This window comes from Corythoichthys intestinalis, chromosome 2, assembly GCF_030265065.1.
Source record: "Corythoichthys intestinalis isolate RoL2023-P3 chromosome 2, ASM3026506v1, whole genome shotgun sequence".
NCBI lineage: Eukaryota > Metazoa > Chordata > Actinopteri > Syngnathiformes > Syngnathidae > Corythoichthys > Corythoichthys intestinalis.
Window position 1 is genome coordinate 57,533,956 of NC_080396.1, and position 18,487 is coordinate 57,552,442.

Here is an 18,487-nt window from a genome sequence, read left to right on the forward strand (position 1 = left end):
CCGGATCAGCAACCAGTTTTGGGCCAGAACTGGTCCAAAGTAGCAGACACTACATTAATGTATGGCCCAGATTTGACACACATTACCCAATCTGGGCCAGATTTGCATGAAACCCGTTATCATTATTAAATTTGAGGTCCGTTTTGTTCAATGTATCATAATGTAATGTGTTTATATTGCAAATTGAATTTGTTTAATAAAAGCAATAATAACACTTCTTTGTCATGCTATTTATTAATGCTAACATATTAATGAACTATAACAATACAACATGGCTTTTTCACAAGAATATTTTAATTGGAACAAGCTACTCCACATTAAAGATGACCCATTTTTACACTGTCAACAACATATTGTATTTGTTTAGGTTCTGGGGTTACGGGGGACCTAGGTGCAGAGATAGAGGCAAACTGGCAGTGGTAACACGAGTTCGTTGATGATGTGAGGCAGGGGCGGACTGGTAATCTGTGGGTTCTGGAGGATCACAGAACGGCCGGTGCCCTGGACGGCCGGCGGCCGCCATTCATTATGCATCACTGTTTTTATCCCCCCTATCCTCTGATTATCTACAGTTCGCATCCAATCCGACAGGTGGCAGCAATGCGCCTGGTTTTTCACCGCCAATCTGATAGACTAGGAACGACGAAAGTACAGAGTAGCCTTCATTGGTTCCTTCCTTGTGGAAGCAAAATAGCGACGAGTGTTAATGAACAATATGGATGGTGGTGGCAAAAAAACTGAAAAGAGCAGGGTGGCGCGGAGAAGGTTAGAGAGAAAAAATTAAAGAAACTGGAGAGTGAAGCATTAAAATGTCATAAATCGACAAATATTTTCGCAAGCAGCAGTCTGGCTGCAACGGCCACGTCGGGTAACAACAGCTCAGCTCCCGGCGATGGTGAGAGGGAGCTGCAGCCGCTCTGACGTGCAGACGGTGCTGGGAGAGAGAAAAGAAGAGGGAGGGGGCAACGATAAACTGTTGGAAGTTCCCCAGACAAGCGCAGGGCAAGTAAATTGGGATGAAGAGGGTTACTTGCTCTGTAAACTGGCAATTGTTATCCATCAGGTAGCTACATTTTAAATCAAATAAATGACAATTAAAGGGTTAGTGCCAGCTAGTCGATGTACCCGTTTGCAATCGTGTCAAGTTACAGTATGCTAGTCCTACTATCCCTCTCCTAAGAAAAAATATTTTAGCCGTAAAACAATGTATGCACACGCAGCATAGCAATATTAATTCAGAAGAAATATAACAAAATATTAATAAAATGAATGGTTTTACTTTAAAGTTTAGGTAGTTAAATTGATGTTATATACATTATTAATCATGTATATATCGTTTTGTTTTCTGGTTAAGACTTTCCAATGAAGTTTATGTATACAGGATTTGTCTTGAAATGTGTATTGTATTTTCATTGAAATTTATTATTTGTATGGCAAGATTAATTATGGCAGGGGTCTCCAAACCGGTCCTCAAGGGCCGCTGTGGGGCCTGTTTTTTGTTTTAACCGATCGAGTACCGACAGTTTAACCAATGAAGTTTCTGCTAAAACAAGCAGCACCTGACTGCAATCAACTGATTACACTTGTAAGACACCAGATTGGTGCAGAGGTTTTGTCTTGTTTTGTTGGAATGGAATCCTGCGCCCGCCGCAGCCCTATGTGGAATAGTTTGGAGACCACTGAATTATGGCATAAACAATGAAGTCATTTTATAGACAGAGATCTATAGAGATATATTATAATCAATTGGATACGTAAAACTTGCTTTGAAAAATAAATTCTTTCATTTGTTTATTCAGGTTGATCATAGAGCTAGTACAGAAAATGAATCCAACTCCAGTTCAGCCTTGCAGTACTTTGAGCGCCCGTAGTCAGACAGTCACAGTCTAGACACATTTTCTTCATTTTTCTCTCAAAGTGCACGAAATTGGTGCATTTTACAATAAAATGTAAAAAAAAAAAAAAAATTCTCCCGGGAGGGGCATGTTCCCGGACCCCCCTATGGGGTCTGTGTTTCCCTTCGTATAGCGATTCTTATGGGCTGGGCTGAGTCAAAGTCCAGGGCTGCTTTTTAGTCCCAGTCCGCCCCTGATGTGAGGGAGTGGCAGATAGTGTCCGAAGAATCTGGTGGGCAGTTTGGTGATAGAACAGGTGAACGGGCAGGCTGGCGATCTGGCAGGCAAGCCAGCGATCTGGCAGGGAAGCCGTACAGGATGTAGGGAGAAAAAAACTAAAATGAGCTCAGTATCCGGATTACATGATTCTTTGCAAGCTGAAAGTCATGTCGGTAAGTTGTTGGTCTGGCAATGATGTGAGACCAAGGACCGGTTCAAGTAAGCATCTGACGATGATTAGCGGCACCTGGTCCCAGGCTCACCCAGGCACAGATGCCATCAAGGCAGTGACACAAATACAAAATCACAAGGAGGAGGGGCTCAGTTTGAATAATAGCATTTGAAACATTTACAGCAACACAGAGTAAATGCTTTCTCCATCCATATGTTGTTATGCAACAAATGTTGAATAACTTAACTTGAAGACATTGCAGATCACTAGAATATACAGGCCGTTTTATTAATGCTCAATTGAATAACTTGTTTAGCCGTCAAAAACTGACTTCAAAACGCCATGATGGCTTTGAATAAAGAACTTACCATGGAAATTTCCGTACGCTGAGATGACATATCTTGAATCCTGTGTGGTCTCCTTTTTAGTGTCGCAATTGATGTGCGCGCTGTTGTGACGTCACACGTCGACCATTAAATATCGTATTTTTAGCGCGTCCGGTTTGCACGGTCCGCCAGTGCGTAACCTATAATTTGGACTGTCAGATTGATGATCCTGGTCACATCTGGCGGACTGAAGCTTTCAGCAGATGTGATTGCTATGTGAATCTGGCGAGCTGACGCTGGACGCCGGCGCACAGTCACCTGCTGTCGGGGGAACCTGTTTGTTTGTTCTTGTGTGTTTGATATATATCAGACCACTTTTTCCCCATAAATTTATACAGAATACATTTTTGAAATCCTGAAAGGTTAATACTTTTTATCCCTTTGTATTGCATCCTAAAATTTCTCGAATGTCTGATTCCGACCCAGAGTGTTGAATAGTTAAAATGAAAATATAGATCCCATTGTTGTCCTGTTGTGCTCTTCATGAGGCTGAGCGAATGTGTCACAACAGGGCAGAAGCGATGTGGCCTGAGGCCATTTACATTCCATCAGACTAACAGGGTGATAAGATTAGATTGTGGTTGAGTCAAACTACAAATTTCCCTATGTTATAGAACCCAGCAGAATCTGATAACAGAACAATGGGCTGATGTTCAGGACATAAATTCCCAAATCTGCCAGACACACAAGCTTGTAGTCAACCCAGAGCCATTAGAAGAGATTCAAATAGCATGTTGACCGGTCAAAGCAGCAAAATGGATTTGGGAATCTATGTCATCGTAGTGCTCAGCAGCATATGTAAGTGGTGCCACAGAGATGAAAATGGTTAGAGAGCACGTCCGGGCTCGAGGCCAATAAAGAGTCAGGCTGTCAGGCCGACTTTGTTTTTATTTTCATCGTTGCTTTCAGTATGAAGGAAGCACTAATGGTAGGTGTCTCTAACAGCCACCTAGTTGTGAGAGTGCTCTGATGTCTACAAATGTGCAAGATAAGTATAAGTTGATTGGCCGTAAGAGTTCTTGAGTAATGAAAGAACACTGCCAGATTACTCTAGTATGTGAATACTATAAAAAATGTGCAGGTCCAGACAGACACGTGCAGGGTCTGCGCGTGTATGTGTTAGAGGAGTTTAAAAAAATTGATTATTACATGCATCGCGATTCGACACGTGACGATTCGATTACGATTCATAAAGGTTCAAAAACGATGATTTTCACTCATAACTTTATGGCAGCCGCTCGTTGCCGAACAAAATTCAAAACACGTCTGCCGCCCGGACACAGATAATGGACGCATGCAACACGTTATGATGGATGCTCCCAGTTACTGGGAGAGAGATTTACTCCTTTTTAAAAGACTGTAAAATAAATTTGTTTATTACACAGGCAGGCGCAGCACATGCGCAAGTTATTTTTTAGAGCGAGAGGGGAAGAGAGATAGTTCGTTGCTCCTTGTCTTTCCTACCGTTTAGCAGTAGTTTTATGGCATTTCAATTGAAAAATGTCCTGAGTGTGTTGCTAAGACCTGTGTGTGTCTATAAGAGGTGAGTACACGAAACCTCTTATACTGTTTAGCCATTATTGTTGTTGTTTTTGAGATGTTAATGGTTAGCGCCGACTGCTAAGCTAATTAGCTAATTCGCTAACGTGTATTTCATATCCAGAACGTGTAAAACCATGATTAAGTACAGCAGTAACACTATAAACATGCGAAATAGTACAGAAATCTGTTGGGGAGGGGGGAGAGTGGGGGAGAGAAGTGCGCGTGCTGTAATGAGTGTGTCCGTGGCGGTGTCAAGAGCAGTTGTTATTTTCATCTGTAACTCTGTGAAAACAAAGTATATAGGGAATGGGACGTACTACGTCATTGTTTGGACGCGCCTCCATGCTGGCAATATGATTCACTTCCGGGCCGGCAGAGTCAATGCGGATTGTAACGTGTGGTAGTGCTAAGCTAACTCTTTCGGTGTTTTAGAAAGAAAATATGGGTGCTTATTGTTGCTTTACCGGGTGCAACAGCGTCTCCTACGACAAAAAAAGGGGTTAGGAAAAATGGACTCACTTTTCACCGTTTTCCTGCATGGAGGACCAAATATCAGATCACGAAGGTACGACGGATGGCTGGATTGCAGCGGTTCGTCGGAAAAGCATTTATGATCATATTTCTGCTGGAATGAGAGTGTGTTCCTGTCATCTCTACTCTTGTAAGTTGAACGCTTAATCCACTTTTGGTTTCAATACGTTTTTGTTTTTTTACACCGTTGTGTAAATCTGCCTCGGTAGCAATGCTCGCCTACTACGACTCACCTACCTGTTGTGTTCCTAGGTAAACCTGCTGACAACACATCCCGATTGGTCACCATCTCTCTTCTTGGATCATTTGACAAAGAAAATTTGTTGAATGGAGTGGTTCCATTTGTCCTGTGTCGGACTCAAACAAGCCCCTGCAGCAGACGCCATCTGGGTCTGCTCTTCTCGTCGATGAACTGCGGGCTTTTAACTTGTGAAAATGCAAGAACTTTAATGCACATATTTATTCTGCCTGGCTATTTAACTATGGCCAGTGACGTTTTAAAAAAAAAATTTTTTTTAAACCACTTTGACAAAGACACGTTTCATTGTAATGTTGAATTTATATATTCTATTATTATTTTTAAATTATAATATTCTTATTTGCACTTATGTAGACTTTAGACTGTCAATTCAAATAGTGTTGGAAAAGTTGCAATACCTAAAATAGAAATGCAAGAACTGTAAAGTACATATTTATACACCTTTATTTACCTAAGGCCACTGGATGTTTTTTAACTGCTTTGAAAAATACAGGTTTTGTTGTGATCTTGTATTTATATAGTATATAGCTTTTTATAATGTATTATGTATTATAATATTTGCTGCCCCCTGCCAGAGTGTGGGCCATTTTGTACTAAAAGGATTTTAAACTGTCAGTTCAAATACTGTGTTGGAGACTAGTACTTGCAATACTTAAAATGGAAATGCAAGAACTTTAAAGCACATATTTATCCTGTCTGTCAATTTACCCAAGGCCAGTAAATAGTGTTTTAAACTGCTTTGACAAAGACACGTTTATTGTGATCTTGTATTTGTGTATTACTTATAATTATATAATATTTGCTGCCATCGTCAGAGGGTGGGCCTTGTTTGCACTAATTTAAAGATTTTAAACTGTCAATTCAAATATCGTATTGGAGAAATTGCATTACTTGAAATAAATCTATTGCAACTTATCAGTCCCAGTTCTTGTCTACAACACTGTCCAAAAATTGTCAATGCATATTCCAAATAGAATAACAAAATTAAGTCACCTGACTTTGTAATTATTACACCTGTTTATTATGAAGACCTGAAGTAAACAACAAGCAGTTACAGTTTGTCAAGAAGTTGTTCAAATCATGTTTTGGTATTCATATTTTATTGACTTTTCACAACAACACCTGGGATCGTGTTTGTAAGAGCAGAGCAAACTGAAGTTTCAGCGTGCACTCTTCGCCTTTCCAACCTCTCATAACGCTCCGATGTGGTGCGCTTGACCTCAGAGTAACCCAAGAAGAGATATGGTGACCAATCGGGATGTGTTGTCAGCATTTCATATGCAGGTTTTCCTAGTAACACAACAGGTAGGTGAGGAGGAGAAGGTTAGCATTGCTACCGAGGCAGATTTACACAACAGTAAAAAAAACAAAAAAAAAACGTATTGAAACCAAAACGGATAAATCGTTCAACTTACAAGAGTAGAGATGATCATTCCAGCAGAAATATGATCAAGAGAAATGCTTTTCCAACGAACCGCTGCACCCCAGCCATCCGTCGTGCCTTCGTGATCTGATATTTGGTCCTCCATGCAGGAAAACGGTGAAAAGTGAGTCCAGTTTTCCTCGCCCTTTTTTTAGTCGTAGGAGAAGCTGTTGCACCCGGTAACACAACAATACACACCCATAATTTCTTTCTAAAACACCGAAAGAGTTAGCTTAGCACGACCACACGTTACAATCCGCATTGAGTCTGCCGGCCCGGAAGTGAATCATATTGCCAGCATGGAGGCGCGTCCAAACAATGACGTAGTACGTCCCATTCCCTATAGGTTAAAAGAAGTCTTTTTTTCTAAAGACACTTTGTTTGTGTCCAGAAAATGTGGAATTCATTCCACCAGTGTAAATTTTATTGTATTGTCTATAGAAATAAGTACTCCCTTTGAAATGGTTAATGTTTTTGCACTTTCTTGTAAAAATAAATAAATAAAAAATCATTTTAAGGGCAGCTCTTTGTTGTATGGGCACGTTTCCATCTTTCCTGTTGAATCATAAGGATATTTCAAATAAATAATGGACATAAATTTGTTTGGCTACTTTATGAAACAGTACTGTACGATGCATCGATAATCGCGATAATCCAGATAACCGCGATCATCGTCAATACCGCGATCATCGTTCAAAAATCGAATTGGAGCACCCTGAATTGTAACCGAATCGAATCGTGGGGTGCCTAAGAGGGCACACCCCTAGTATGTGTGTGCGTGTATGTGTGTGTATGGTCATGCCAGTAATATCAGACTATAGTTTATGCAACTGACAAGCTATCACACAGACGGGTTGAGTTCATAGCCTCAAGGACATCCTTGAAAACAACAACAAAAATGTTTGATACTTGCTTCCTGCTGTTGTCAGAGTTTGTGCTGGAATTATCAGTATTTATGTGACACGGACACCCACAAATCAATCAAATAAGCCTATGTAGGCCAACCACATACACGCAAGTTTGATTACTTTTCGGTAACCAACTAAACAGTCACATAGTATGTAGATTACAAATGAAAAAATTACTTCTCCATTTTGGTAGCAATATTGGATTTGCATACTAACATAAATCCATTCATTTTCTATACCTGCAATTGTTAAAGGTTCGCAATATAATAAGACTACTGTATACATCAACTACACTCTGCTATCCAACATCCAAAGGATTAGAAGATATGCTCCTCTAAAAATGAGCTACCATAATGGCTAACAGTATCTGTGTACAATGTAACACAGATGTAAAATTGCACTGGGCTCTGCAGCCCACCTTTGCAGGAAGTTTCCGTTTGCCTACTTTGATAAATTTCAGGTACACAAACATCCCAATCTTCCATTGAACTGCTGCCCATTATTTATTTTGACTGTAATTGCTCCCGAGTATGTAGCAACACTACAGAACAAAGAGCACTACAGAGCCTCATGTAGGCGGCCATTCCCAGCACGCACTTTCTTGCTGTGAAAAGCACCTAAAAAATAGTTGTGTGATTGAGACAATTACAACTGCGATTGTTTTCCAGACTAATGATCAGTAGAAAAAAGCAGTCAAACTCAATTATCTGGGGGAATTGAAATCTTACGGTCCAAGAATGAATGAAAATGTCACAAGGAAAATTGATCTTTTTTCCAGACAGGGCTGTAATTTTCATGATAACTAGAGAAAGCACAAAACTGTTCATACTTTCACTAAATGAAACTGCCGGCAGGTGAGTAATAATAATATTTGCCACATAAACAAGAACAGATCACAGACTCAGCTAAACACTGCGTTGTCACGGAAACTGCCTTGAAAGACAGAATGCAGCAGATGGCCCCGAGAATCGATGGCTCTGACTCAAACGTGCCGATCTGCGTCCATGCTTTGGACCCAGGGGAGATAGTTTGGCCTCACTGTCAGCTTGTGTTTCATCAGGCATGTGTTGCTGCTAGAAGACATCATTAACGATAACTTTACAAACAAACCAAGTTCAAGTTCATGGATCTGTTGTGTTGTTGCTCAGCTGAGGTATCTATGACCAGTTTTGTCAGGGCTAAGTCTGAGTATTCTAATATCATACTGAACAAGCCGTCACATGAAAACAACCAGAAATAATATTTCCCCTAAAACAGTGAAGGACTTTTATCTTGGAGTTGGTTGCACAAGCACAGCTTTATTTTCCTTCAAAAGCTGTTCTGCGGTATTTAGCAAGAATATGAATATCTTTCGAGGCCCCGGAGACTGAAAAAGGGACAATCCATCCTCACATCAGCCTCCCAAAATTATTACCCATAATCCATCAGAATGTGTTGGTGTCATGCTTAGAAGGAGCCAATCAGGCATGGCCTTATGTAATCCCTGCATCCATCCAAGAGGCAGACACACATTTCCCTCCGTTTCTTGGTAATAGCACCCCCCCCCACACACACACACACACTGGAAGTGGACCAAGCCATAATTGTGAACATTCCAATCATGAGCCAATGTCTGCTGTTGTGCATTCCTAAAACGTTAAAAGGTGGGCCACCAAAACAGATGGGGCTCACTGTAACTCTTGCTCCACTTATGTCATCAGGCACTTCATATACAGTACACATTAGATTAAACTAGCCCCAGTGGTAGGACTTGTAACACTAAAGTGAGTGTTTTGTCTGTGTTTGTGCGGATTGTTAAATCACTTTGTACTGAGGTGGAAGTACCAAATATGTGTTAGATTGGCTGATTGTACTACTGTATTTTAAGTTTAGGTTGAGAAGTTTTATTTATTTAACATTTTACATTAATTTTAAAAACCCTGGATCCCTGGTTTGAACATTGATTTGCAGAAAGTGCAGAGAATGTCACTTTTCAGCCTAATTTAGTTGATGCAACGGGGGGAAAGTTTCTTATTAATTATGCGGCTAACCGCATCTAGCTTGAATACAGGTAGCCCCCGGGTTACGAACGAGTTCTGCTCCTATGCTAGCGATGTAAACCAAATTTGTAATGTGTAAGTCGGAATCAACCCTTTAAGTACCTCTCAAAATAACTATCCAAAAAGTCCACACGTATTGTATTTTGTTAAATTATGTCGGATACACTGCCCTCTGGTGGCAGCGATGGATCTGGCTGGACTGTCGCCTTGTATGACTGAGGCGCAGACTCGTCTGACATGGATAAAAGACAGCTGCGCTCTGGTTTGGCCCACATAAGGTTGTAAGTTGTTTCAGCTAATATATGTTTGGTTATGCATTTGTAATTACGTTTAAAGCTACAGTTTTTGGAGCTATGTGTGAGCGACTTGCTATGAAAATTGCAAATACATGAGCATTTGTAGCATTTAAGCAAGCGGACTTTTGTTAGGCAAATTTGGCTGATTTAATCTACTAAATTTACATATTGGTCCGACTAGATGGACCTTGAACACTGATTGTTTTGTATCAAGTGTTTTATTGTTAAAATACGTATCGTTTTGAACATAGGTGTACATACTGTATGTGTGTTACAGCTTTACAAATTGTCAAAAGTGAAGGAAGTCCAAAGCTTCAAAATGCACAATTGCCTTGCTTGCTGTCTGTCAAGATGAACAATTTCACGTTTAATTAGGAGAGAACAAGTCATATTAATGAAGTAAAGTAAAAAACAAGATACTGTGATATACAATAAGGTACTGTTTATGTGCCCAAAAAAACACACAAAAAAAAAATGACTGTAGACAACATGGTAGACGAGACTCCAGCGTTGTGAAGTCAAAACCTGTACTCTTTGTTATGAGTGGCTATCGATGGAGTGGGTGTGTTGGTGGTAAGCAAGGGTCAATTGTCAATGCATGTGGTGACACATCGCAGTGATTTGGACTACAATTGTTCTTAAATGACACCAAGCTTTGCTATTCACAATTATACACAAAATATTCACTCACTTTCCACTGCTGCTTCAGTGGGATTCCATGTGCTCCTGCATGCAAAGAGGTATGATTTAGTCAGTTAAACTCAGAATAAGTTTTGTCTTCAAAAAAAAAAAAAAAAAAAAAATGTATTAATTGAGAAAGCAAGCGAGCAAGTAGTAGTTTAGGCTTTGAAGTTATCAAAAAACTGTGAATTGAAAATGCCAAATGAGATGTTAACAAAAGAAATAACTTCTCAGTTGTTTCCTGTCAGTTTTTTTTCCAGATTGACTGAATTCTGTTAATTTTTTGAGCCAACGACATCATTCTTTTAAAAATAGATTATATTTGGCAGTGTTGCCAGTAGATAATTCTTTTCAATAAATCCGTCACTCAAAATCTCATTGTAGTTGTCGTTACCACTTTTTTTCCCCCCTGAACATCATGTCCACATTTTCCACAAAGTTTGAAAAGAGTAACAGGCCTTTTTTGAAGAAAACACAGTGTTTTTTCAAGTGGTGGGATTTGAAAAAACAAAACAAACAAAAAAAAGTTGTTTGACACAGACCCCCCCCCCCCCCCCCCCCAAAAAAAAATAAAAAAATTCTACCTGAATACAATATTAAAGTATTTGTACTTTGAATTTGTACTTTCCCACCATAGGAGAACACCAGTGCAGGAATTTGGAGTGGGGGAAACTTTCTGGGGGCACCACCAAGAGGCTCCCCCTGCTGTGGCAGCTGTCCAACTGATCTGAGGGCATGCCAGCTCATTAAAAGCCTTTGTTGGTTATTCTGGTTGTATGGTTGATGATGTGATGAATGAACCATGACAGGTGTGGAAGATGCATAAGTGATTCTCTAGGGTCTTCCTCAACATATTAATCAACAAAAAGTTTTTGCCTGCTGCCTTGTATTTGATTGGCTGTAAAACGAGACCTGAAAGTACAATTCACACGCATCCTTTTTGTGTTTTGGATAAGGCATGGTGTTCTTGCATGAGGTCAGTGATAAAGAATGTGGTCTGTCCCTTCCGCTGTTGCCCTGAAACCAGCCAGATAACCTGCCCATTACAAGAACAGCATGTCAACACATTGTGTGGTATATTTTTTCTCCTCTGCTGTTTGGCCCTGAGCTTAAGAATCACTCTTTTTAGTGCAGAGTTGTCATTGTTTCAGGAATGTGGGAGGGATGTTTGCTGAAGCGAAGACGGATCCCACCATCAGCGTCCAACTACTCCTTTTAACCCTTCAACAAGTTCACAGCTTTATACGAATGCTTTACCATGCAATGCAGAGCACAACACATCATAACATTACTTTATTGGACATACTTTCCATCCTTGTTCTGGTCTTGTTAACCATGCAGGTGTTTTTTTAATTTTATTTTATGCTGCTGACACAGTGCTTTGCGAGCTGTTTGAAGCAACCAATCAAGGGCTTGTTTTGCTTTTATTGCCTTCCAGCATCACAACGTGTCTTCAGTTAACAACAGTGTTAAATATGTTTGCTGCTCACAAAAAAAATCAGCAATTTATCATCGTGGTGACTAGGGATGGGAATTGATAGGATTTTTACGATTCTGATTCCATTATCGATATTGCTTAACGATTCGATTCTTTATCGATTCTCTTATCGATTCTAATTTGGGGGAAAAGAAGAACAAACGTTTTGATTGGCATCGAGTTTGTTTAATCAGAAGTCACAACCTTACAAACTCACAACGAGATCAAAAGAGGCCCAAAGCCTCAATGTTAACTGTGGCAATAAGTGGCAAATACACAAGAATGTGTAACATTTTACTGAAACATTTATCTAATAGAAATAAAAAATATTGGTATATATTGTCAGATAGGTTGTTGTTCTGCCTTTGGCAATATGTGTTAAAGCAGGGGGCCCCAAACTTTTTCCTGTGAGGGCCACATAACTTTTCCCTTCTCTGATGAGGGGCCAGGGTCAGTTTGTAACAGAAAAAGTGTGACGATTGCAGAAGTGCATAAATGTAAAAAAAATATTGTTTTTCAGAAAGCCACAATCAAATAACCCTTTCTGGATTCTTCACGGAATGAAAGTAAATTAAAAAAAAAAAAAAAAATGATATAATAATAAGAAAAATAATAATTAATAATAAAAACACTATTAATTAAATAGATAATAACCAAATAACCCTCTCTGAATTCTTCAAGGAAAAGGCCGGGAAATAAATAACACGATTGAGAAAAAAAAAAATTTCAAAATGGCCGGACCAAATGTGGAGGCGGGCCGTATTTGGGCCGCAGGCCGCAGTTTGGGGACTGATGAGTTAACGTGTATTATTTACCATTTCATTGAAATGCATGCGTTTTAGTTTTTGTGGCGCTTACATGCTCAAGTGGGGGCGCCCTTGCGCTTCCTCACGCGAAGAAGAACACGCTCACGTGAAGAAGAGCGCGCTTACACCCAAGAAGAAATGCCGCATCCAAGCGAATGAGCGAGTTAGTGAGAGAGGGAAACACTTCTACGAGCCTACGCTCTTTGTTAATGTTAATATCTACAGAGGCAACGCCTGTATGTATCATCTTTTGTGTTGTTGTTGTGTTTCCACTCGCGATCGGACAAATCCAGTTGTGTAGTGGTTTGAACGATGTGCTAATACTAGCGAACGAATGCTAACCATTTGTTATTACTGTTATTAGCAGCTAATCATCGCTGATTTACGTTGATGCAAACCTGTTTGTTATTGGGGACGAAATTGATTTGTTTCATTTCTATTCTTCGTTTCACTCATCAAGTGATGGTTTAATAAAGTCAGCAAATTATACCAACGTCTTCTGCATCTTCATTTGGGAGTTTAGCTAGCTGTATAGCCAGGACTGAGCCTTAGCCTCCCTGTGAGGACAGCGCAGTCGTATTCCCTCCCGATGCAGTTATCTCCACCTTGCAATGACTGCAAGTCGCTTTGTTGTAATTTTTCCTCGTGAAGTGAAGACACACTTTCGAGCGTTTGAACCTACGTGCTGTCATTGTTATGTTTATGGCTGCAATGCTCGTGCTTACCCGTCGTAACCTTTCATTTTCACACTCTTTCCTGGTGAAGTGTAGTCAAACTTTGGAGCGAGTGGTTCTTGGCGCCATGCTAGTTTGATGCGTCTGGACAACAAGACACGTCACGACGCAATACGCGTCTTTAGGAATCGTTAAAGGGATCGTTAAGGCTTTTTCATTGTGATGTCGAGGCCTCGAAACACTCGGAACCGGTTCCGAATTGGAATCGGATTTCGATTCCCATCCCTAGTGGTGACAATTCAGACCCACCCGCATCATTAATAAATCCTTAATAGGGTATCTTTCATATTGTTTCACATGTCCTGGTCAATTTAAACATTTAAAAAGTTTGCAAAACTCATGTCTTCAACCATATTGTAAACCCATTTAATTCAAAAGAACAGTTGCGAGCATGAAATATTTTTAAGACACCATGCCTTTAAGGGGCGGGGCCTGATAGAATGTTGTGTGACATTGGGCGAGAGCTGTGGCTGACAGCAGCTTCAGTGCACTACAATAAATAAAACTGTAAACTCATTTAAATAAAATACTTAAATGTGTAGTCTTGTGGTTAAACACTGCGCTGTTGTATCAAAGTTCATACAATGCAAACTGACCTCAAGCATCCCCACTTCTGCAAAAGCCTTTGCCAAGGAGGAAGTGGGAGCGTTGCCTTCCCGAGTGATGCGGGCAGAGAGTGGGAAGCAGTGCTCGTCGTACCTCCAGACTTTACCCACAATTCCCCGGTGCGAGCTGAAGCGGCAGAAAGAGAGGAAGCATGACCTGAGCTTGATAACAGCGGGGGCGGCTATTTCTGTCAAACAGCAAGCGCGGCCTAGACAAGAGGTGTCTGTTGTATTTCCTGTTGCTTGTTCAGTCAGAATGCGAATTAAACTTGAATTCAAAAGCCCCACTGTGTAGTATCTGTGTTTCTTAACTTTCCATGCATACAGGTCCTTCTCAAAAAATTTGCATATTGTGATCAAGTTAATTATTTTCTGTAATGTACTGATAAACATTAGACTTTCATATATTTTAGATTCATTACACACAACTGGAGTAGTTCAAACCTTTTATTGTTTTAATATTGATGATTTTGGCAAAAAAGTCAAGAAAAACCAAAAATCCCTATCTAAAAAAAATAAGCATATCATGAAAAGGTACTCTATAGAAGCTACTAACCTAATCATCTGAATCAACGAATTACCTCAAAACACCTGCGAAAGATTCCTGAGGCTTTTAAAAATCACAGCCTGGTTCATTACTCAAAACTGCAATCATGGGCAAGACTGCCGACCTGACTGCTGTCCAGAAGGCCCTCAATAAAGAGGCTAAGACACAGAAATAAATTTCTGAGCGAATAGGCTGTTCCCAGAGTGCTGTATCAAGGCACCTCAGTGGAAAGTCTGTGGGAAGGAAAAAGTGTGGCAGGAAACGCTGCACAACCAGAAGAGGTGACCGCACCCTGAGAAAGATTGTGGAAAAGGGCCAATTCCAAACCTTGGGAGACCTGTAGAAACAGTGGACTGAGTCTGGAGTAGAAAAATCCACAGCCACCGTGCACAGGCGTGTGCTGGAAATGGGCTACAGGGGCCGCATTCCCCAGGTCAAGCCACTTTTGTACCTGAAACAGCAGCAGAAGCACCTGACCTGGGCTACAGAGAAGCAGCACTCGACTGTTGCTCAGTGGTCCGAAGTACTTTTTTCAGATGAAAGGAAATATTGCATGTCATGCGGAAATCAAGGTGCCAGAGTTTGGAGGAAGACTGGGGACAAGGAAATACCAAAATGCAAAAAGTCCAGTGTCAAGTCCCCACAGTCAGTGATGGTATGGGGTGGTAAATGGTAAATGGTTTACTGACCAAGGCATTACTGTGCTCAACTGGCCTGCCAACTCCCCTGACCTGAACCCCATAGAGCAGGGGTCGGCAACCTATGACACGTGTGTCAGCACTGGCACGCGAAGGGTTAACCAGTGACACGCGAGGGCATGGCAAAAAAAAAAAAAAAAAAAAATGCGTGTTATGTTCATTGTCGGTTGTAGCTTTATCACTTGCTCAAGCGCCCCATCTTGTAGCCGTTTTATTTATTGGTTCTAAAACAGTAGAAGAAAAATGCAAATAGGAAGTTCTTCAAATGGGATTCATTGTGTTACATGGCAGCTCCACTCTCACAACTTGAGTGGCATTTGTGTTCTTTAGAGCAACGTCTGTGAGTATTTTGTTGTCAAATTGAGAATTACACTCTTTATATTGTCTTTAGGTTGCATGTTTGAGGGGAAATGTGTTTGATATTTCTAATTAAGAACTACTGAATACAGGCTAATTGTGTTTGCATATATGGATGGCATTTTGTTATTTGCAGCATTGTTGCTGATTGCATGTATTTTTTCATTGTTTTAGTTTCATAAAAAAGAAAAGAGACACATAAAGGATTACTGAAAACATCCGGAGTGTGAACCTTTTCATGTTTAGCTGTTTGGATAGCGGAAGCGAGCCCATTTACAATGTGCCTTTTTACCGGAAATTAAGGCATTTTCAGTTGCGCGCCCTGTTATTTAGGGGCTTTACGGGACCGCCCCTCTCACCCACTCTGCCTGTGGCGTTATATGCGAGCAATAATTGATTTTGCGCACACCTCCAGCTCTTCCCCAATTTCTCGACTCCTGCGCTTGTCGGATTTTTTTGTCTCTGCGCGTTTAATTCAGCCACGCTACTAACATGTCACGAAGCCGACCAATCAGAGAGCTGGCGGAAGTACACTGTGTTACCAATTGCACTTTTTGATAATTGCAACTCTGCACCGTAGGGTGTAGTGGACAGGCGATTAACGTGGCTTATTGTCGTCGATTCGCCCGGTGCTTATTACTTCAGAGAGGTGGTGATGTGTATAAAAACACAGTGACACGTTGGATGGTATTTTGCTGGAGACTTTTATTAACAAAACTAAAACCAGCATGGGACACAGCCACTTTTCATGGCGCTCTTCGCACAACTCTCTCTCAACACCTTGCTCCCTGCCTCTCTTTTTCTTACGCTTAACTAGTAAGCTGGTCATACTGTAGGGGACAGCGGCCCCTTGGGGGTGCCGGTAACAACTGGTTGGCTGGTTACTTCCGCTTGCTCTGTGCATTATGCCTCGGGAGCGTTGTGTGTGTGTCGCATAACAAGTGTCAAACGCAACTACGAGGCGAAACATGAAATTCATGGAAAACAGGGCCAGGGATCACATTAAGGTAGTCATCTTTTGTATTTGTTATATAAAATCTAAAATTGTGCATAGAATTCACTGTTAGTGAAAAAGACAAAGTAGTCGCCTGACTTTGAAGGTTAAAACAGCCCGCTCTGTACTGTGAGAGACCTGCACTGAGAATCACGCTTGTTCCCCTTTTCTTGCTGGGTTGTGTGTGTGTGATATGTTTACATAAGATGATGCTCAAGTTTTGATATTTTCTAAAATATACTTTTATTTTTTAGTTATTTGTTAAAGAAGAATGGTAGTTGTAAGATTTCAACGTATGTTCATGTTGTTTTCTTTGGAGTAAAATTACAGCTCTGTTGGATATAAAAATTCGGATGTGCGTCATTAATCTTGGTGTGGCACACTGATTGACAAGAAAATTTGAAAGTGGCACGCCACACCAAAAAGGTTGCTGACCCCTGCCATAGAGAATCTGTGGGATATTGTGAAGAGGAAGTTGAGAGAAACCAGACCCAACACTGTGGATGAGCTTAAGGCCGCTATCGAAGCATCCTGGGCCTCCATAACACCTCAGCAGTGCCAAAAGCTGATTGCCTCCATGCCACGCCGCATTGAAGCAGTCATTTCTGCAAAAGGATTCCCGACCAAGTATTGAGTGCATAGCTGATATAATTAATTGAAGGTTGACTTTTTTTGTATTAAAAAAACACTTTTTTGTATTGATCGGATGAATTATGTTAATTTTTTGAGATAGGGATTTTTGGTTTTTTTCTTGACGTTTTTGCCAAAATCATCAATATTAAAAAAATTTAAGGCTTGGACTACTTCAGTTGTGTGTAATGAATCTAAAATATATGTAAGTATAATGTTTATCAGTACATTACAGAAAATAATGAACTTTATCACAATATGCTAATATTTTGAGAAGGACCTGTATTATGGTAAAATGGGTAGTTTGTGCTGTATCCCCTGGACTTCATCACTGCCACCAAACTTCACTACGAAGCAGGCGCATAAGGCGGGAAGTAACGATTATTTACTTAAAGGAAAGACTTTAGTCCTCAAGATGGCCGACCCTTTGACCCTGGATATTAGTTGCCCACTTTCAAAGCCCAAGCTTGAAAGGCAGCAGAGTCCACATCAGTGTTGTTTTGATAAAAACCTCATGTGAAGTTTTGGCCCTTTCTGCCATCTTCCTTCCTTCCTTCCTTTATTCTCCACCGCAATGCCAAATAAGGCCACTCTGGGCTGAAGCACTCTATGTATATGTCTGACACACTCTGAAAATTGCATAGAAAAATAATGTTTCACCTGCTGACTCATTTTCTTCACACTCAAATACTTGATCATTTTCCATGTACACATATTAAGTTCTTAGTAAGTTTTGAACTGCGCCAACGGTATCCTCATGTAATTGACAATATCATATTATGAAGTGAGCTCTTTACAATATTTATTAATAGACTGCCTGGTCAGACGAATGGACGATTAATCCTTAATCGGTATTGCTATTTATGCTTGTGCTTGTTTTATCAAGTGCACTTTGACACTGTACAATTTCTGTTCCTTATGTTTGACGTGCATGATAATTCATATCCCGTTATACTCAGTGTTGTCAGTAACACGTTACTGTAATCTGATTACTTTTGTTCAGTAATGAGCAATCTAAAGCGTTCATTTTTCCAAACATGTAATCTGATCAAAGTTAGTTTCCTTGGTGCCGGTGCGTTACTATTTTGTTGTTGCCTCTTAATGTACAGTATGTAGAATGAAGGGTAATGTAGTCATGTGTGAAGAGCCTTTCCTATAGAAAATGTTGCTCATGACATCACATGTCACGTTTTCTCATCTGTATTTAAAAAAAAAAAAAAAAAAAATGGGGCACGTGTATTACAATGCTGTTTGAGCACTGTCTGGTGTCCGCGGCGGTGGCCAGCAA

At 40.4% G+C, this 18,487-nt stretch overlaps 1 long non-coding RNA gene across 1 annotated transcript; it reads left to right on the forward strand.

Moving 5' to 3' along the window:
• The first annotated feature begins 4,097 nt into the window (after positions 1-4,097).
• Positions 4,098-14,298, forward strand: LOC130912105 (uncharacterized). Its single transcript, XR_009062541.1, has 3 exons — positions 4,098-4,215; positions 10,989-11,425; positions 11,503-14,298. It is a non-coding gene; the product is annotated as an uncharacterized LOC130912105 (long non-coding RNA).
• The last annotated feature ends 4,189 nt before the right edge of the window (positions 14,299-18,487 follow it).